The sequence below is a fragment of the Passer montanus genome, unplaced genomic scaffold (assembly GCF_014805655.1).
Source record: "Passer montanus isolate IOZ18808 unplaced genomic scaffold, ASM1480565v1 scaffold18, whole genome shotgun sequence".
Lineage (NCBI taxonomy): Eukaryota > Metazoa > Chordata > Aves > Passeriformes > Passeridae > Passer > Passer montanus.
This window is the reverse complement of record NW_024365381.1, coordinates 1,157,279-1,166,484: the sequence shown is the minus strand read 5'-3', so window position 1 is coordinate 1,166,484 and position 9,206 is coordinate 1,157,279. Positions and strand designations below refer to the sequence as shown.

Here is a 9,206-nt window from a genome sequence, read left to right as displayed (position 1 = left end):
TGTTTGAATCAATGGCCCAGCAGAGAGCTGTGCATTAAGACAGCAGACAAGTTCATTACAGCTAAAGGCCAGGAGGCACACAGCCCCGAGTTCTTGTGTTGTGTGGAAAGGAGGACAGAATGCTTTCCCTCAGAGGTTTTATGTCATGGCTCAGATCTGCAGGTGAACATCTGGGAGCTGGCACGCTGCCAGCCCTGTGAGCAAAGCGCTGAGTGTGCCCTGGGAGAGGTGACCCCTGCAGAGTTCCAACACCTCTGCTCCTTTCTTTGCTTTGTCCCACTTTGCCTGTGATCACATGCCTCCACTGAACGCTTGCTCGTATTTTAGCACTGTCTTTCGGTTTCTTTTCTCACAGATGGATTTGCTTGCATTTTTCCTGGCTAAAAATCTTTTTTTCTGCCAATAGAGAAACCTTCTTTAATCTCTTCATTCAGTTCAATAGAACTTTACTGTTACTTAGAATTTGACCAATATGCACAGATAAATAAGTATTTTCATGTTTTTAAATTAATTACTCCTCCTTGTTTAACAAAGTTTTTGTTTGAGGCTGTTCATGGTCTGAAAATAATCACGTCTAGTGGTTAGGACATAAAACAGAGCTCGTGGCATTTATATGTGTTTTTGTGTTGGCTCTTACTTTGAGATATCCTTATTATGTGTAGTTTGCAAGTCTGTTCTCTTAAGAAAGCAGCTTTTCTCATTCTCTAGCACTGTGAGATTCTCACTACTGACACTCTAAATAATTATCTTTGTGAAAACAAATGTCATCTTGCTGTTGCTACTGTTACTTTATTTTGTCAGGAATGCAACTGAGGCAAATCACTCAAATTTCTCTGTTAAGTAATGACCTTACTGTAAAAACTAACTCTCCTTGTTTGACAAAATGCATTAGAATAATAATCCTTACTGTGGGTTAGTTTAAAAAAATTTTTTTTTCTGTATTTCATGCAATAGGTTTGACCTCTAAGCTAAAAAAGAAAAGGTCTGTGAGACCTCCATTCACATTCACCACTGAACCTTAGAACTCAGCAAACAAGAAAAATAAAGACTTAATGCATCAGGCCTGCATGACAGATCCTCTCTATGCATTACATCTCTTTTAACCAGATGTGAATTGTATTATAGCCAGAAGAAAGGTTGTGTGTGCTAGAGGCTAATCTCTTGAATCAGGAAGCCAATTTTTATTATTCTTCAGATTCTTTTACTGTAGAAACCTGCTGCAATTCAAGTGTCAGTAGACAAGCCTGATGCTGACAAAAGTAAATACTGCAAAAATCCTGTTCATAGAAAGAATCATATACTGATGTCTGAGCACATTATTTCCATTTAGAAGACTTCCAGTGTTGCATCAGTGCATTGCACTATAGATAACTGAAATTAATATTATTGGGTTTTATTTTGTTGGTGCAGACATTGTTACTGTGACTTCATGTCTACACATACACATTTACTACATGTTGAAATGGTTTTAATATTTTGACTTCCAATAAGTAAAATAACATTTTTACTCCTTTTATTTGTTTCTGTTCATGCTTTACTGAATGTTAGGTACATAAATGCTAATTGTGGCAAAGATTCAAACTCAGTTTTTAAAAAGCAATTCAAACAGTGTGCATAGGAAAAGAAAATTTAAAATGTGTCAAGTGCAGAATGGATCTAGATGGAATTTTTCTGTGTCTCAAATGACATTTAATGACAGGATGAAACTCAAGAACTACCACTTGGTGTCCTGGTTTTGTTTTGTGAGCAGTGGCTGTTGGAGACACTGAATTTCAGAAGCAGGCTCAAGACCACGATTTGTACACCTCAGTTCAGTCCATTTTTTTTTTCCAGGACTGTTTTTTTTTGTGTAGGTACACAATTAATGGTAATTGGGAGTGGGGCTGGGCTGAGCTTGATGGGCTACAGCTGTGAGCAGCAGGTGAGCAGCATTGAAGGTAAGGAGCCCTGGAGTACCCAGGGGCACTGACCAACCACCAAAGGGAGCAGAGGGCACACAGGTGCAATGTGTGAACAGGAGGGGTATAAAAGTCTGGGCTGAAGGATAAGAAGGGCGGATACTTGCAACCTTCTGAAGTGAGGTGATGTTACTCTGCATGGGCAGATGCCTGAAGCCCTCTGATGAGGTATGGTGTTACTCTGTATGGGTTGGAGCTTTCTGAAATTGTATGATGATACTCTGTGTAGTCTCTGCGGCTGAAGTGAGATATGTGCTGCGACATTTTTGTACATCCACTTTTTACCTATCATGACTTTCATTGCCTCATAAGAGAAGTCTAAGTCCCAGTTAAAAGCTACATGTTTTACTAGACTTTAAGTGCTGAAAGCTAGATGCTGTGAAAGCCAGCTGTAGATCCAGCCAGATTAATGAAGGGTATTCTCAGGCCTCTGAAAATAAGCAGGGAAGGTGGAACAACTTCCACTCTGTCTTCTCCAGGCTTTCTGCTCTATTCTGTCTGTGTTGGTTATGATTCAGGGGCTATGTTTTATGTTAAAATGTAACATTTTGCATGAGAGCGCTCTCTCTCATTTCTGTGTGCTTTAACGCTGTACTGTAATATGGCCCTCTGAGAGTTTTTCACAAACAGTTTGAAAATCCGTGTAATGGAGTTAGCAAGATGTAACCTTGTCATGTGTCCCAAGGTAAAATGTTCTGGATGGTTAGTCAAATCCTTCAGTTAAAACAGGGATTGGAGTGACTGGTTGCTTTGGTGTCCTTGGAGCATATTTGGAAAACTGGTGCTCAAGACTTATGAGGTTGTTAAAAGATGTTCCTCTGGGGAAGGACAGCATGCTTTGTTGCACACTCTTGTCTAACAAGCCAGCTCAGGTCCATTTACAGCATCAGAAGTGGACTGCAGAGTCCACTTTAGGCTGTTCAGTTGTCATCTGGTGGAAGTGGTTTGTCTTTGTATACATTTCAGTATGATGCTGTAGTATGCATTTGTTATTTTTTCAAAAGTCGCTTTTATTGCTTTTGTCTTTATTTTGTGATATGGGACAAGGATGAAGCGGGAGATAAAGGCAGTGGCTGAGAGACAGCAATGCTTGTTCAGCTGTCTTCATCAGTGCATCCTGATAGAGTTGTCTCTAATTCTCATTTATATTTGCTACACTGGAGTTAGATTTATTCATGCTTTTTTTCTTTGTTCACCTTTACTTGGTTTTCTTTTTCAGGCAGTTACTCTGCTTTATTGTTCTTGTGTGCACAATTCCACTGCAGTTATATTTATGAAAGACTTCAGCCAAACAAACTAGCTTGGCCTGTGTTCCACAGGGACTCATTAAAGTCTTTGTTATTCTTACTATTCACGTTAATGCTTTGAATTTTAATTACTTACACATGCAGATAAAAAGAACATGTTCTTTATACTTGTAGAGCAGGTTCTATGAATTCTGTAAAATCACTTCTGTTTCATCTAGTATTTGTTTTATAAGGTTTTCAAGAGGAGCCAGTTTTGAGGAGTTTGCTGGGTTAAAATCCACACTGTCATTCCTGGTGATTTTTATCCATTCGAGATTTAGCTTTTTATAGTGTTTTGTACATAAATTTTTAATGTTAAAAACTATAAGCTTTTGCCATATGCACATACCAGGCCCATGTTTTGTGTCCCCACGCTTTTAGAAAGTGAACGTCACTCATGATCCTTTTTTGAATTTTAAACACACGGGGACAAACTTGAGGAGCTGGAGCATGGAGGGCAGACAGAACACCTACTGAGGCAGTACACATGACACAAATGATAATACAACAATTGAGACCCAGGGAAGATCTTGCCACAGGATCAGCAAGATGATTTCAGTGGGGTTCACAGGGTGATGTGGATGCACCAGAGTGGGGAGAGCACTGCTCTCCCCAAGGAGCTTTGGGAAACATCACCATTAGCAGTGGCTAGTTCAGAGTCAGATGTGTTTGGAACTTTGTGCAAGGCAGCTCCTTCCACAGGTAACATGGCTAAGGACTGCTGTGGTAATTGCTGTGGTGCAGTTAATTCCAGTTCAGTAAAAATGCTTAAATCTGACTTCCTAAAGCCACAGCAGTGCAGGATGAGCTACAGTATTTTTATGTGGGAAAGGAAAGTTTTGTGACACCTAAGATAGCACTGAGAAACCATACAATTATTTCTTAATATCACAAGCAATGTGGTTGTTAAGTAAATGATTCTATATGTGGAATAAGCCACAAACATTTAGCTCTTGAGAGCTGCTGTTTCAAATGCCTCTATAGCTGTGGATTAGGAAGGAGCTCTAACAGACTTAAAAGGTAAAATCCCATATTAGGAATTTAAACAAGGGTAATTTTCCATTTTCTCTTTTGGTTTTCCTCTTAGAGAACATTTTTACCTCTGACAAAGATTTTGAACATCATTATGATGCTTTGTGCTTTAACTTTGATAGGCAAAACTATATATATTCTCCTCTCCCTCAGCACAGGTTTATTTCAAATTGTAGCTGTTAAGATATTCAAATACAAAAATAGAGATCACAGATTTTTCCTTGCACTGCTGTAGATTTTCTTAAAGTAATGAAATTTATTTCAACTTCCAAATTAATTTGTGCGCGCATTTAATCCTCTAGAATATTTCCTCAAACAAAAGTCTTAAATCTTTTTGTAGTATTGAAATGAAAATTTTAACTAAATTTTTGTTTGCAAGAAAAAAAAATCGGAGCAAACAATGCTTAGTTTTCACTGGCGGGTAGTATCCCTTTTCCTTAGGTTTACAATGGACTGGTTGTGCTCAGATGGACAGTTAGTACATCATAATTCATGTAACAAGGCTAACAGGAGTTCAAGCCTTCATTGTATTAAAACCTCTGGAGACAGGAAGGCAGGTTATATACTTTAATATTCTCTGGCTTGATGCCCTGATTTAAAACACTGCTACAGCACCTTTTACACTAACTTTGGATTGGTTGTGTTCAAAGTAATGGCATGCAAGTTGTGGTAGTTAACAAAGATTTAGAATATATGTAGTGTTTTCTATCCCAAGATCCCAGAGCAGTTCAACACATAATTTCCTTATAACCTTTCTGAAAATGCAACTTAGATTTTAAATCTATATCAAGACAGATTATAACTGTTACTAGAGAGGGTTACTGGTATTTTTTAATCTTTCTTAATTCTCTATTACACATTTGGTTTATCTGCTTTGGCAATGGAATGTGAGCACCAAGCAGAATTACAGCCAAGGTGAATTTGGCTGGGCACTGGCAGCCACTGTATGTGCTATTTAAATTATTTATATACTCCTTTGGGAGACTTTCTTCAATTCTGTCAATCATAAGAAAAACCCAAAAAAACCAACAGTGACTACATTGTGGTTATATCTTTTGGAGAAAAGGTACACAGAAATCATTGTATATTCTTTCTTTTGGTATCTCTGACTTCCTAGACATGTTGGTGATCAGTAAGATAAGAATTAACTTTTCATCTATTAGATGATGAGGTTCAATATCCTCTGGTTTATTTATGAGGATATCTGCATAAACACTGTCTACAAAAGAGAGGCAAGAATACAATTAGTGATTCAGACTGACAAAGGTATGTAATAGGGTATACCTAATTTCATTGCTGCACATCTTGGCTAGTTAGGTCAGATTTTTCAGCTTAACTACTGGGACCTGTGTTCAAAGTATTATGTTCCTGTCTTCAGAATTTGTAGGGGAATGAAGTTTATCAAAATGTTCCCTAGTTTTTTGCCTACAGAAAGAATATCCTGTGTCTCCTGGTGACGAGGCTGACACTCTGTGCTGTGTCCTGGCTGCTGACCACCCTGTGCAGCCCTGCTGGCCCATGGCTGAGCAGTGAGAGGCTGGGTGTGTGTCTGCTCTCAGCTCCTTGCTTTGTCCTTCTGGCCCAGACCAATGGTGTTGCTGCCTCGCTGCCCTGCTGTGCTTCTTCTCCCTTCTTGGGCTGCAGAGCCACCTCACAAGTACCCTGCAGGACTGTCCCCTGCCCCAGCAGCCCTGCCTCTGCGTGCCCCTGGCTCCAGCCACACAGCAGGCTCCAGGCAGCCATAACCATCTCTCTCAACCCATCCCTGCTGTGTTTTTTGGTTTTTTTTTGTGCTCTGGAAAGGAGGAGAGGATGGATAGAAGATAAATCCTAAAGATAATCAGGTAAATCCTGATACTCAGAACTGGAGACAGCATCTTGGCTGTGTTTAATGTGAAGGAGAGCAGAGCCCAGTGCTGCACAAGGCTGCAAGGACTGACCTCACCCTCAGGCCTGCTTTCCCTGAGCTGCTCTGGGCTTCAAAGTGTGCATGTTTGCAGGGTTTGTTTTCTTTACAGTGGCATTGTTAATAACTAAAACTCCCTTTTCATCCGACTCCAGACCCAAAGTAGTACTGGCTGTGATTTAATGCTTTTTTTCCTCACTGGCAGTCCCTGCAGTTGGCTCCTGGTATGTGACTGTGGCAGGACTTGGAGTCCAGCAGCCTTAGTATGGGTTCCAGCTCTCTCTCGTTTGAGCTGGGAAGTATCCTAATTCCAGCTTGCTTTTCCTGTAATGTATTTCATTATTGTTTCCACATTGTGAGGAAGAAATGATATTCAGAGTATTTTTTTTTGCACAGACAGATGGCCAATAACTGAGCCTAATGAAGAGAATAAGTTGGATCATGGTGCTAGTGTCAAAGAGGGGATTACTGCAAGTCTGTCTTGCACAAGCTGAGAATGCAACAAACATAAATTGTAGCCAAACTAGATTGCCATGTGGCTTTCTTATTTAATTTGTTCCCTCTTCACCAACATTTTTGCAATTGTGCATGTTAATGAAAGGTAAATCAGTGTCATTCATGTGTAGGCATGTGGCCTTGTCAAAAAATAGCTTTAAAATCCTCTTTCCTAGCTCTGCCCATATGTGCGTTTTAGTATTTCTCTTCCCAGATTTCAAATTTTCTCCCTCTTTTTATCCAAAGTGATAGGAATTGAATACATTTTTAATTTATTTTTTTTATTCATGTTGTACGTGAAAAATGTTTGGCAAGTGTTGCCATGCCTAAGGATTTCTCTGACTGACTGGTGAACTGAGAACACTTAATTGAACTTTGCTGTCTGTCTGCTCTTGGGAGATTATGGCTGTGCATGCGTCCCCAAGCCTGGCAGTTGGCCTAATTTAGGTTTAGGACCCATTGTATCTGGAGGCATTCAGGGCTGGCATTTGGCCAGGCCTATTTTAATTGCAGCTTCTCTCAGGCTCCTTCCTGGAGTTTTGCTTTTCTGTCTCCCCTTCAGCTCAGCTGTGTGGCTGGAGAGGGTGTAGAAGAGCAAGCCGCTCACAAAGACTCAAATCTTGGAAGGCTTACACAGCCCAGCCCCTTTGGAGCAGACTAGCCACCCATGGACTCATCCCACTGGGCAAAGCTCTTGGCACTCAGTGGATCCATTTTTCTGGGCTATGGATGGTAACAGGAGGGAGCGCAAAATCCAAGAAGGAAATATAGTTTTCACCCCACCTGTTCTATGAACTGTAATCCCTGCCCATGAAAAATATTTTTGTTTGCAAAATCATGGCCTGCAGTCGGGCTTGGGTTCCTGAGCAGATTGTTTAAATCAGACTGTACATTTTACTTACCATTTTCTTTGTCAGCAGTTGAATCCTGAACCAGAGTCTACTTAATGTTGTTTTTTGATTTGCAGTATGAGAATGCTTCAGCAGACAACTGAAATTTAGGTGGGAAAAAATGTTTCAAATGTTTTAAAGAAAAAGAAGAGTCTTGCTTGTGAGTTGTTTCTTCATTTTCATGCTAGCCTTCAAAACTCACTTGCTGTCTAACTATAATTTTCCTTCAATTTGCCTTTTATAGCAAGAGGAGACAAACTTTCATGTAACTGAGCTGTAGCTTTGCAGATAGGTTATCTGCTTTGCTGCTAGTGTGTGGGGTGATGTGGGAGCATTTAGTTCAGAAGTGAACTTGACCTCATTTTTCACCTACCTTTTTCTTCAGCTATAAAACTTTCATTATGACAAATTCAAGTGGTGCGCTCCTGTTTTTTTTGTTAACATATTTCATCCATTTACAATTGAAATACAAAGTCATGAATCTTAGAATCTCACATTCAAAATATTGAATACCAGAAGATGAATTAAGCAAGTTTCAGAGGAATACAGGAACATGGTGAATCCTCCTTTTTTTTTTCATATATATATATATAGATATATACACACACGCACTTGGCACCGTATTTTAGAAAAACATGCGTTGGCTAAATGCTTTGACATTTCTCTTTCCTTGAAAAAATTTAATTAGCTCAAAACAATCTAATATCCTATTGATGCTTTATTGGCAAGATAGGTTGCACAGCCAGAACAAGGCCGTGAAGAGGTTTTTTTTCCAAAAGGAAACAACTATTAGAGAAACTGCTCATTTTCCACCACATTTCTTTCCTTCCTATCTGATGGTATCTGTTCTGCAGTGCAGCACAGGTGCTCACAAGCACCTCTTCCAAATAGAAGTATTGACTACTATTTCCAACAATAGCAAGTGCTCTCAGAAAAAGATCATGGGTTGATGGGTAATGATAGGGGATAGAAGCTAGGGAAAAGCCTATGATTAAGACTGCAATCAGATCTCCTGCCAGTGAGAAAAAAATTCACTTATGCATTGAAGTCAACAAGACTTTTTGCAGAAAAGTTACTCGGGGAGAATAATGGGAGAATGTAGCTCACAGCATCTGCTGCCATGGTACTGAAAAAGATGGTACTGGCAGAATGAGTGGCTCATGTGGGTGACTGACTTTCCTGATCACAAATCTGATTTGTGGTGATCAATTCAACTGCATCTGATGTTGCTATTGAAATATCTGAGACAGTTTAACACTGAAAAATGCACAAAGCACATGAGCCTTAATGTTTGCCAGAAGAAACTGCTGTGATCAATCCATAAAAGAACTTTTCTTCTTGAAAGCTCTCATACCTTCCATGATTTGCCAGCCTTTTGTAACCAGTTCTCTGGAAAACACAGCTTTAAGAGAGTCTCGCCCTCCTCTGAATTCTTATTCTGAACACCCTCCATGCCGTGTCTGTTCATTACATCAGAATGCAGATGAGAGTTCTGCATTTCAGCACAGGATGTTGCAGCTGAGTTTCCCAAGTTTAGCAATGCTAATAGATGGAGTCTCTGAGCCTCACCTTGTTTGACAGTTACTGTTACACAGAGCTTTCACACGGGCCCATGGTGTTTAAATGAGACACCTAATAT

At 39.8% G+C, this 9,206-nt stretch overlaps 1 protein-coding gene across 1 annotated transcript in view; it reads left to right on the top strand.

The window, feature by feature from the left end:
- The first annotated feature begins 2,070 nt into the window (after positions 1-2,070).
- The window catches only part of AKAP6 (A-kinase anchoring protein 6), a 292,740-nt gene continuing 285,604 nt past the window's right edge, over positions 2,071-9,206 (top strand). Inside the window, exon 1 of the mRNA XM_039705045.1 lies at positions 2,071-2,126. The gene's annotated coding sequence lies outside the window, so the exon portion shown is untranslated. The remainder of the gene's footprint in view (positions 2,127-9,206) is intronic.